The following is a 13,126-nucleotide window of genomic DNA, read 5'->3' as shown; positions in this document are numbered from 1 at the left end:
TTAGCCTAGTGGACTATGATGTAGATACCGAACTTGGTGACTAGGGTAATCATGATTTCATTATTTCCATCATTTCTGCAATCTCAACATAACTAAATTAGCACAATTTTTTGTTTTGCAAAGCCTGGATGGATTAAAATCACATTAACATAGATAAATCACTGAATCATAAACATGGGTGCACTCCAATACATACTACCAGTTCCATTTACGCAAAACATTAATGAGTTCCACGTTTGTTATAACTTGATATGTTGAAAAAGAGGGGAAATTTGGGTCATGACCTGATGTGTGGCCCATCTTGACCCAAATAAACTTTGGGGTGGGTGGGTGGCTTGACTCTATACCCAGTAAATACTTTGACCCATTTTGATCCGCCTGAGTTTGATCCAACCCGCTCATTTTCCATCCCTTCAGTCATCTGTAATTCTTGATCATATGTCATGATCACTGTTACATTCTTAAAGAAATGGAGTATGCATTTGTTCCTTTTCTTCTTTACGATCCTTATCTGCTTCTGTCATTTCTTAGTGAATGTAAAGAGATTGTAGCTTTAATATTAAGCAGCGTAGGAGGTTTCTCAAAAGACATTATTTTGTAAGTCAGAGTATTCCACATATGGGAAATGATCAGATAAAAACAAGTTGTAACTTATAGTTGAGTCCAACTTCTATTTTTTGGATAATATCTGAGTGAAAAAGTGACCACTCTGATGTAATACATTGTTCCCTCCAGTTTAGGTAAATCAGATGACACAAATCAGAGTTCATTCTATTTTCTGCAGAACCTAAGTCTTACACCTTTTGCAGAAGCATTGAGTAATATAACTCTCTGCTCAGCATTAGCAACAACATGGCTAAATAATTATATCAGCCAGATTCTAATCAACAACTCAATTCTAACTTCATTCTTGAAAAAGGAGGAAAAATAAAAACGTCACAAATAACATTTCAATTTTATAATTAAAAAAAATAGAAAATGAATTTAGTTGATGGGGATCTGAATATCATTTGCACCTTCACCAAACACTAAATTTGTTTCCTTATTTTCTTGCATTCTTTCAGTAAGAAAGTTAAAGTTAACTGAATCTGAAATAAATTTTAGATATTATGATGAAGTCAAATATGAATTCCTATTTATTAAAGAAAGTATAATAATAAGAAGAAATTTAATACTTTTCTTAGGATGTGATTTAAAAGACTGAAGAAAATATAATGAAGAACTTTACCATGGAAAAATTACAGTTAATGTATATAATCCAACTCTCTATTAGCAGTAGACATGGCTAAATCATATATCAATCATTAAAACTTTACGCCAGATTCTTAATCATCAACTATGTGCGTGCTAAATTTATTGTCACTATGTTGGTTAAAAGAAGTTAAAGGTAAATGAAAATTAAGGACTTCATTCTTGAAAAAGGCGGAAAAAGAAGAACATCGTGATTAGTATATCAATTTAATATTCAAAAGATAGAAAAGAAGGTTAGTCGATGGTGATGAGAATGGTTGAATTTGTAACTTCACCAAAAACCAAGAACTTAAATGTTAAACACTATTTTTTTCCTTATTTACTTGCGAGCTAACAGTAAGAAACTCAAATTTCAATAAATCTGAAATGGATTTTAGATATTATGGAGTTAAATATGAATTACTATCTATTCATGAAAGTACAACTATAGTCTAAATTCAAAACTTTTCTCAGGATGTGATTTAAAAGACCGAAGAAAATATAATGAAACAAGGAAAATAACAGTTTATGTATATATCCCAGTGCTCTATTCAGCAGTAGCAAAACATGGCTAAATCATATATCAGTCATTAAAACTTAACAATTGATACTTAATCAACAACTAATAGCTAACTTCATTGTCACTATGTTTATGGAAAAATTTAAGGTAAATGAAAAATAAAACTTAGTTCTTGAAAAAAAGAGGAAAACGGAAAAACTCATAAATATTATTTTCAATTTGATATTCAAAAATAGAAAAGGAAGTTAGCAGATCGATTATTAGTATTTGCACCCTTTAGCAGATCGAATATTAGTATTTGCACCCTCACCAATAAACCAAGCGTCTTTTTTACATTATTTACTTGCGTTTTTTAAATAAGAAAGTCAAAATTAACTAAATCTGAAATAGATTTTAGATATTTCGATGAAGTCAAACATTTTATAGTTAGAAATTCATAACTTTTCTCATGATGTGCTTAAAAGATTGAAAAAGAACAATATAAGGAAGACGATTCACAAGGAAAATTACAGTTAATGTAGCCCAACTCTTTGTTCAACAGTAGCAAAACATGGCTAAATCATATATCTGTCATTAAAACTTAACAATTGATACTTAATCAACACCTAAGAGCTAACTTCATTGCCACTAATTTTATTTGAAAAAGTTAAGGTAAATGATTACCCAAGGAGTAAGGACTTTATTCTTAAAAAAGTAAAATGGAAAACCTCATAAATAGTATTTTTAATTTGACATTCAAAATATAGAAAAAGAAGTTATTAGATAGTGATCTAAATATTAGTATTTGTGCCTTCTCAAGAAAATCAAGCAAGAATCTTCAACACTAAATTTTTGTCCTTATTACTTTGCGTTCTTTTAGTAAGAAAAGTCAAAGTTAACGAAATCTGAAATAGATATTAGATATTATGATGAAGTTAAATATGAATTACTATCTATTCATGGAATTATAATTATAGTCTAAAACTTAAAACTTGTATCAAGATGTGATTTAAAAGAATGAAGAAAATATAATGAAACAAGGAAAATCACAGTTAATGTATATATCACAATGCTCTATAAGCAGTAGCAAAACATGGCGAAATCATATATCAGTCAATTGATACTTAATCAACAACTAAGAGCTAACTTCATTATCACTATGTTAATTGAAAAGGTTAAGGTAAATGAAATATAAAAACTTAATTCTTGAAAAAAAGAGGAAAACGAGAAAACTCATAAATAGTATTTTCAATTTGATATCCAAAAAATAGAAAAGGAAGTTAGTAGATCGAATATTAGTATTTGCACCCTCACCAAAAAACGAAGCGTCTTTTTTACTATATTTACTTGCGTTTTTTTTAGTAAGAAAGTCAAAGTTAACTGAATCTGAAGTAGATTTTAGATATTACGATGAAGTCAAACATTTTATAGTAAGAAATTCATAACTTTTCTCATGATGTGCTTAAAAGATTGAAAACAAAAATATAAGGAAGAAGATTCGCAAGGAAAAGCACAGTTAATGTAGCCCAACTCTCTGTTCTACAGTAACAAAACATGGCTAAATCATATATCTGTCATTAAAACTAACAATTGATACTCAAAAAACACCTAAGAGCTAACTTCATTGCCACTAATTTTAATTTAAAAAGTTAAGGTAAGTGATAACTAAGTAGTAAGGACTTTATTCTCGAAAAAGGAAAACGGAAAACCACATAAATAGTATTTTCAATTTGACATTCAAAAAATAGAAAAAGAAGTTATTAGATCGTGATCTAAAAATTAGTATTTGTGCCTTCACCCGAAAACCAAGGAAGAATCTTCAACACTAAATTTATGTCCTTATTACTTGCGTTCATTTAGTAAGAAAGTCAAAGTTCACTAAGGCCTCATTTGTTTGCATTTAATGAAGGTCTGAATCTTAATCATTCAGATTCAGCCCATTAAATAAGTTTGGTTTTAAGTCTGAATCTGAATCATTCAGATTCAGTCCATTAAGTTCATTTGTTTTATTTTTTGAAAATCTCTTGATGAGTCTGAAGAGGTCTAAGCGAATCAGATCTGTAGGAGACTCCTAACAACATTCAAACTTATTTGATAAATTATAGCTTAGTTGCTTTGGACGTGCCTTTTAATCTCATAATTAAAAAAAAAATTCTCATTTTTTCTCAATCAAACACCATTTTTTTCCAATTGGTAAGTTTTCCTAAATCCCTTCAACTATTTTTTTTATATGAATAATTTTCATGTATTGATTTGTGTCAAGAACACTGGTTGCAATAATAATCTTTGTGTATTGTTTATCAAGGTTTTTTAATGAAAAAATAGTACTCCAAATCATGATTATTAAAAGTTTTAAAACTTTTTTTTTAATCAAAAGTGATATGTTTTGTTGAAATGAAAATGTTATAATGTTTTATTAATATAATGTTCAATTTCACTTCCACATTCTGATATTGAAAACAAACAACATTAATTATTTAGTGTTCAGATTTATAGCCCACATCTTTAAATCAGATATACATTGAGATCAAAACACCCAGATCTCAATGTAAATCTTGATATTCAGATGTTTATTCAGATTCAGACATTTTTATCTTAATAGAAACAAATTAGGCCTAAATGTGAAATAGATTTTAGATATTATGATGAAGTTAAATATGAATTACTATATATTCATTGAAGTATAATTATAGTCTAAAATTAAAAACTTGTATCAAGATGTGATTTTAAAGAACGAAGAAAATATAATGAAACAAGGAAAATCACAGTTAATGCATATATCTCGATGCTATATTCAGCAGTAGCAAAACATGGCTAACTCGTATGTCAGTCAATTGATACTTAATCAACGCCTAAGAGCTAACTTCATTGCCACTAATTTTAATTTAAAAAGTTAAGGTAAATGATAACTAAGTAGTAAGGACTTTATTCTCGAAAAAGGAAAACGGAAAACCTCATAAATAGTATTTTCAGTTTGACATTCAAAAAATAGAAAAAGAAGTTATTAGATCGTGATCTAAAAATTAGTATTTGTGCCTTCACCCGAAAACCAAGGAAGAATCTTCAACACTAAATTTTTGTCCTTATTACTTGCGTTCATTTACTAAGAAAGTCAAAGTTCACTGAGGCCTCATTTGTTTGCATTTAATGGAGGTCTGAATCTTAATCATTCAGATTCAGCCCATTAAATAAGTTTGGTTTTAAAGTATGAACTTGAATCATTCAGATTCAGTCCATTAAGTTCATTTGTTTTATTTTTTGAAAATCTCTTAATTTGTCCGAAGAGGTCTAAGCGAATCAGATCTGTAGGAGACTCCTAACAACATTCAAACTTATTTGATAAATTATAGCTTATTTGCTTTGGACGTGCCTTTTAATCTCATAATTAAAAAAAAAATTCTCATTTTTTCTCAATCAAACACCATTTTTTTCCAATTGGTAAGTTTTCCTAAATCCCTTCAACTATTTTTTTTATGAATAATTTTCATGTATTGATTTGTGTCAAGAACACTGGTTGCAATAATAATTTTTGTGTATTGTTTATCAAGGTTTTTTAATGAAAAAATTGTACTCCAAATCATGATTATTAAAACTTTTAAAACTTTTTTTTTAATCAAAAGTGATATGTTTTGTTGAAATGAAAATGTTATAATATTTTATTAATATAATGTTCAATTTCACTTCCACATTCTGATATTGAAAACAAACAACATTAATTATTTAGTGTTCAGATTTATAGCCCACATCTTAAAATCAGATATTCATTGAGATCAAAACACCCAGATCTCAATGTAAATCTTAATATTCAAATGTGTATTCAGATTCAGACATTTTTATCTTAATAGAAACAAATTGGGCCTAAATCTAAATAGATTTTAGATATTATGATAAAGTTAAATATGAATTACTATCTATTCATGGAAGTATAAATATAGTCTAAAATTCAAAACTTGTATCAAGATGTGTTTTAAAAGAACGAAGAAAATATACTGAAACAAGGAAAATCACAGTTAATGTATATATGCCAATGCTCTATACAGCAGTAGCAAAGCATGACTAAATCATATATCAGTCAATTGATACTTAATAAACAACCAAGAGCTAACTTCATTATCACTATGTTAATTGAAAAAGTTAAGGTAAATGAAAAATAAGAACTTAATTCTTGAAAAAAAGAGGAAAACGAGAAAACTCATAAATAGTATTTTCAATTTTATATTCAAAACATAGAAAAGGAAGTCAGTAGATCGAATATTAGTATTTGCACCCTCACCAAAAAAACCAAGCGTCTTTTTTAGTATATTTACTTGCGTTTTTTAAGTAAGAAAGTCAAAGTTAACTAAATCTGAAATAGATTTTAGATATTACGATGAAGTCAAACTTTTTATAGTAAGAAATTCATAACTTTTCTCATGATGTGCTTAAAAGATTGAAAATAAAAATATAAGGAAGAAGATTCGCAAAGAAAAGCACAGTTAATGTAGCCCAACTCTTTGTTCAACAGTAACAAACATGGCTAAATCATAATTTTGTCATTAAAACTAACAATTGATACTTAATCAACACCTAAGAGCTAACTTCATTGCCACCAGTTTTAATATAAAAAGTTAAAGTAAATGATAACTAAGTAGCAAGGACTTTATTCTCGAAAAGGGAAAACGGAAAACCTCATAAATAGTATTTTCAATTTGACATTCAAAAAATAGAAAAAGAAGTTATTAGATCGTGATCTAAAAATTAGTATTTGTGCCTTCACCCGAAAACCAAGGAAGAATCTTCAACACTAAATTTTTGTCCTTATTACTTTGCGTTCTTTTAGTAAGAAAAGTCAAAGTTAACTAAATCTGAAATAGATTTTAGATATTATGATGAAGTTAAATATGAATTACTATCTATACATGGAAGTATAATTATAGTCTAAAATTCAAAACCTGTATCAAGATGTGATTTAAAAGAACGAAGAAAATATAATGAAACAAGGAAAATCACAGTTAATGTATATATCACAATGCTCTATTAAGTAGTAGCAAAACATGGCTAAATCATATATCAGTCAATTGATACTAAATCGACAACTAAGAGCTAACTTCATTATCACTATGTTAATTCAAAAAGTTAAGGTAAATGAAATATAAGAACTTAATTCTTGAAAAAAATAGGAAAACGAGAAAACTCATAAATAGCATTTTCAGTTTGATATCAAAAAATAGAAAAGGAAGTCAGTAGATCGAATATTAGTATTTGCACCCTCACCAAAAAACCAAGCGTCTTTTTTAGTATATTTACTTGCGTATTTTAAGTAAGAAAGTCAAAGTTAACTAAATCTGAAATAGATTTTAGATATTACGATGAAGTCAAACTTTTTATAGTAAGAAATTCATAACTTTTCTCATGATGTGCTTAAAAGATTGAAGATAAAAATATAAGGAAGAAGATTCGCGAAGAAAAGCACAGTTAATGTAGCCCAACTCTTTGTTCAACAGTAACAAACATGGCTAAATCATAATTTTGTCATTAAAACTAACAATTGATACTTAATCAACACCTAAGAGCTAACTTCATTGCCACCAGCTTTAATTTAAAAAGTTAAGGTAAATGATAACTAAGTAGCAAGGACTTTATTCTCGAAAAAGGAAAACGGAAAACCTCATAAATAGTATTTTCAATTTGACATTCAAAAAATAGAAAAAGAAGTTATTAGATCGTGATCTAAAAATTAGTATTTGTGCCTTCACCCGAAAACCAAGGAAGAATCTTCAACACTAAATTTTTGTCCTTATTACTTTGCGTTCTTTTAGTAAGAAAAGTCAAAGTTAACGAAATCTGAAATAGATTTTAGATATTATGATGAAGTTAAATATGAATTACTATCTATACATGGAAGTATAATTATAGTCTAAAATTCAAAACCTGTATCAAGATGTGATTTAAAAGAACGAAGAAAATATAATGAAACAAGGAAAATCACAGTTAATGTATATATCACAATGCTCTATTAAGTAGTAGCAAAACATGGCTAAATCATATATCAGTCAATTGATACTAAATCGACAACTAAGAGCTAACTTCATTATCACTATGTTAATTCAAAAAGTTAAGGTAAATGAAATATAAGAACTTAATTCTTGAAAAAAAGAGGAAAACGAGAAAACTCATAAATAGTATTTTCAGTTTGATATTCAAAAAATAGAAAAGGAAGTCAGTAGATCGAATATTAGTATTTGCACCCTCACCAAAAAACCAAGCGTCTTTTTAGTATATTTACTTGCGCATTTTAAGTAAGAAAGTCAAAGTTAACTAAATCTGAAATAGATTTTAGATATTACGATGAAGTCAAACTTTTTATAGTAAGAAATTCATAACTTTTCTCATGATGTGCTTAAAAGATTGAAGATAAAAATATAAGGAAGAAGATTCGCGAAGAAAAGCACAGTTAATGTAGCCCAACTCTTTGTTCAACAGTAACAAACATGGCTAAATCATAATTTTGTCATTAAAACTAACAATTGATACTTAATCAACACCTAAGAGCTAACTTCATTGCCACCAGCTTTAATTTAAAAAGTTAAGGTAAATGATAACTAAGTAGCAAGGACTTTATTCTCGAAAAAGGAAAACGGAAAACCTCATAAATAGTATTTTCAATTTGACATTCAAAAAATAGAAAAAGAAGTTATTAGATCGTGATCTAAAAATTAGTATTTGTGCCTTCACCCGAAAACCAAGGAAGAATCTTCAACACTAAATTTTTGTCCTTATTACTTTGCGTTCTTTTAGTAAGAAAAGTCAAAGTTAACGAAATCTGAAATAGATTTTAGATATTATGATGAAGTTAAATATGAATTACTATCTATACATGGAAGTATAATTATAGTCTAAAATTCAAAACCTGTATCAAGATGTGATTTAAAAGAACGAAGAAAATATAATGAAACAAGGAAAATCACAGTTAATGTATATATCACAATGCTCTATTAAGTAGTAGCAAAACATGGCTAAATCATATATCAGTCAATTGATACTAAATCGACAACTAAGAGCTAACTTCATTATCACTATGTTAATTCAAAAAGTTAAGGTAAATGAAATATAAGAACTTAATTCTTGAAAAAAATAGGAAAACGAGAAAACTCATAAATAGCATTTTCAGTTTGATATCAAAAAATAGAAAAGGAAGTCAGTAGATCGAATATTAGTATTTGCACCCTCACCAAAAAACCAAGCGTCTTTTTTAGTATATTTACTTGCGTATTTTAAGTAAGAAAGTCAAAGTTAACTAAATCTGAAATAGATTTTAGATATTACGATGAAGTCAAACTTTTTATATTAAGAAATTCAAAACTTTTCTCATGATGTGCTTAAAAGATTGAAAACAAAAATATAAGGAAGAAGATTCGCAAGGAAAAGCACAGTTAATGTAGCCCAACTCTTTGTTCAACAGTAACAAAACATGTCTAAATCATAATTCTTCCATTAAAACTAACAATTGATACTTAATCAACTCCTAAGAGCTAACTTCATTTCCACTAATTTTAATTTAAAAAGTTAAGGTAAATGATAACTAAGTAGTAAGGACTTTATTCTCGAAAAAGGAAAACGGAAAACCTCATATATAGTATTTTCAATTTGACATTCAAAAAATAGAAAAAGAAGTTATTAGATCGTGATCTAAAAATTAGTGTTTGTGCCTTCACGCTAAAACCAAGGAAGAATCTTCAACACTAAATATTTGTCCTTATTACTTGCGTTCATTTAGTAAGAAAGTCAAAGTTCACTTAGGCCTCATTTGTTTGCATTTAATGGATGTCTGATTCTTAATCATTCAGATTCAGCCAATTAAGTAGGTTTGGTTTAAAGTGTGAATTTGAATCATTCAGATTCAGTCTATTAAGTTCATTTGTTTTATTTTTTGAAAATCTCTTAATGGGTCTGAAGAGGTCTAAACGAATCAGATCTGTAGGAGACTCTTAACAATATTCTGACTTATTTGATAAGTTATCAAATAATAAATTACAGCTTATTTGCTTTGGACGTGCCTTTTTGTCTCATAACTAAAAAATTCTCATTTTTCTCAATCAAGCACCATTTTTTTCCAATTGGTAAGTTTTCCTAAATCCCTTCAACTATTTTTTTTTATATGAATAATTTTCATGTATTGATTTGTGTCAAGAACACTGGTTGCAATAATAATTTTAGTGTATTGTTTATCAAGGTTTTTTAATGAAAAAATAGTACTCCAAATCATGATTATTAAAACTTTTAAACTTTTTTTAAAACAAAAGTGATATATTTTGTTGAAACGAAAATGTTATAATATTTTATTAATATAATGTTCAATTTCACTTCCACATTCTGATATTGAAAACAAACAACATTAATTATTTAGTGTTCAGATTTATAGCCCACATCTTAAAATTAGATATATATTGAGATCAAAACACCCAGATCTTAATGTAAATCTTAATATTCAGATGTGTATTCAGATTCAGACATTTTTATCTTAATAGAAACAAATTAGGCCTAATTGTGAAATAGATTTTAGATATTATGATGAAGTTAAATATGAATTACTATATATTCATTGAAGTATAATTATAGTCTAAAATTTCAAAACTTGTATCAAGATGTGATTTTAAAGAACGAAGAAAATATAATGAAACAAGGAAAATCACAGTTAATGCATATATCTCGATGCTCTATTCAGCAGTAGCAAAACATGGCTTACTCGTATGTCAGTCAATTGATACTTAATCAACGCCTAAGAGCTAACTTCATTGCCACTAATTTTAATTTAAAAAGTTAAGGTAAATGATAACTAAGTAGTAAGGACTTTATTCTCGAAAAAGGAAAACGGAAAACCTCATAAATAGTATTTTCAATTTGACATTCAAAAAATAGAAAAAGAAGTTATTAGATCGTGATCTAAAAATTAGTATTTGTGCCTTCACCCGAAAACCAAGGAAGAATCTTCAACACTAAATTTTTGTCCTTATTACTTTGCGTTCTTTTAGTAAGAAAAGTCAAAGTTAACGAAATCTGAAATAGATTTTAGATANTCCATTAAGTAAGTTTGGTTTTAAGTATGAACTTGAATCATTCAGATTCAGTCCATTAAGTTCATTTGTTTTATTTTTTGAAAATCTCTTAATGTGTCCGAAGAGGTCTAAACGAATCAGATTTGTAGGAGACTCTCAACAACATTCAGACTTATTTGATAAGTTATCAAATAATAAATTATAGCTTATTTGCTTTGGACGTGCCTTTTTATCTCATAACTAAAAAATTTTTATTTATTTTTCTCAATCAAACACCATTTTTTTTCCAATTGGAAAGTTTTCCTAAATCCCTTCAACTATTTTTTTTATATGAATAATTTTCATGTATTAATTTGTTTCAAGAACACTGGTTGCAATAATAATTTTAGTGTTTTGTTTATCAAGTTTTTTAATGAAAAAATAGTACTCCAAATCATGATTATAACAACTTTTAAAACTTTTTCTTTAATCAAGAGTGATATAGTTTGTTGAAATGAAAATGTTATAATATTTTAGTAATATAATGTTCAATTTCACTTTCACATTCTGATATCGAAAACAAACAACATTAATTATTTAGTGTTCAGATTTATAGCCCACATCTTAAAATCAGATATATATTGAGATCAAAACACCAGATCTTAATGTAAATCTTAATATTCAGATGTGTATTCAAATTCAAACATTTTATCTTAATAGAAACAAATTGGGCCTAAATCTGAAATAGATTTTAGATATTATGATGAAGTTAAATATGAATTACTATCTATTCATGGAAGTATAATTATAGTCTAAAATTTAAAACTTGTATCAAGATGTGATTTAAAAGAACGAAGAAAATATACTGAAACAAGGAAAATCACAGTTAATGTATATATCCCGATGCTCTTTTCAGCAGTAGCAAAACATGGCTTACTCATATATCAGTCAATTGATGCTTAATCAACAATTAAGAGCTAACTTCATTATCACTATGTTAATTGAAAAAGTTAAGGTAAACGAAAATAAGAACTTAATTCTTGAAAAAAAGAGGAAAACGAGAAAACTCATAAATAGTATTTTCAATTTGATATTCAAAAAATAGAAAAGGAAGTTAGTAGATCGAATATTAGTATTTGCACCCTCACCGAAAAACCAAGTCTTTTTTTACTTTATTTACTTGCGTTTTTTTAAGTAAAAAAGTCAAAGTTAACTAAATCTGAAATAGATTTTAGAGACTACGATGAAATCAAACTTTTTATAGTAAGAAATTCATAACTTTTCTCATGATGTGATTAAAAGATTGAAAACAAGAAAAATAAGGAAGAAGATTCGCCAAGAAAATTACAGTTAATATAGCCCAACTCTTTGTTCAACAGTAGCAAAACATGGAAAAATCATCTGTCATAAATGCTTAACAATTGATACTTAATCAACAACTAAGAGTTAACTTCATTGCGACTAATTTTAATTAAAAAAGTTATGGTAAATGATTACTAAGTAGTAAGGACTTTATTCTTGAAAAAGAAAAACGGAAAGCTCATAAATAGTATTTTCAATTTGACATTCACAAAATAAAAAAGGAAGTTATTAGATCGTGATTTAAATATTAGTATTTGTGCCTTCACCCAAAAACCAAGAAAATATCTTCAAAACTAAATTTTTGTCCTTTTCACTTGCGTTCTTTTAGTAAGAAAGTCAAAGATAACAAAAATTTGAAGTAGATTTTAGATACTATGATGAAGTTAAATATGAATTACTATCTATTCATGGAAGTATAATTATAATCTAAAATTCAAAACTTTTCTCAGGATGTGATTTAAAAGCCGAAGAAAATATAATGAAACAAGAAAAATAACAGTTAATGTATATATCCCTATGCTCTATTTAGCAGTAGCAAAACATGGCTAAATCATAAATCAGTCATGAAAACTTAACAATTGATACTTAATCAACAACTAAGAGCTAACTTCATTGTCACTATGTTTATGGAAAAAGTTAAGGTAAATGAAAAATAAAACTTAATTCTTGAAAAAAGGAGGGGAAAAAAAAACTCATGAATAGTATTTTCGATTTGATATTCAAAAAATAGAAAAGGAAGTTAGTAGATCGAATATTAGTATTTGCACCCTCACCAAAAAACCAAGCGTCTTTTTTAATTTATTTACTTACTTTTTTTAAGTAAGAAAGTCAAAGTTAACTAAACCTGAAGTAGATTTTAGATATTACGACGAAGTCAAACATTTTATAGTAAGAAATTTCTAACTTCTCTCATGATGTGCTTAAAAGATTGAAAACAAAAATATAAGGAAGATGATTCGCAAGTAAAATTACAGTTAATGTAGTCAACTCTTTGTTCAACAGTAGCAAAACATGGCTAAAT

General features: G+C 27.3%; 1 protein-coding gene across 6 annotated transcripts in view; it reads left to right on the top strand.

Moving 5' to 3' along the window:
• The window catches only part of LOC107014749, a 38,966-nt gene that overhangs the window by 3,227 nt on the left and 22,613 nt on the right, over positions 1 to 13,126 (top strand). The gene's annotated exons all lie outside the window — the stretch shown is intronic.

The sequence above is a fragment of the Solanum pennellii genome, chromosome 3 (genome assembly GCF_001406875.1).
Source record: "Solanum pennellii chromosome 3, SPENNV200".
Lineage (NCBI taxonomy): Eukaryota > Viridiplantae > Streptophyta > Magnoliopsida > Solanales > Solanaceae > Solanum > Solanum pennellii.
This window is presented reverse-complemented; position numbering and strand designations above follow the sequence as displayed.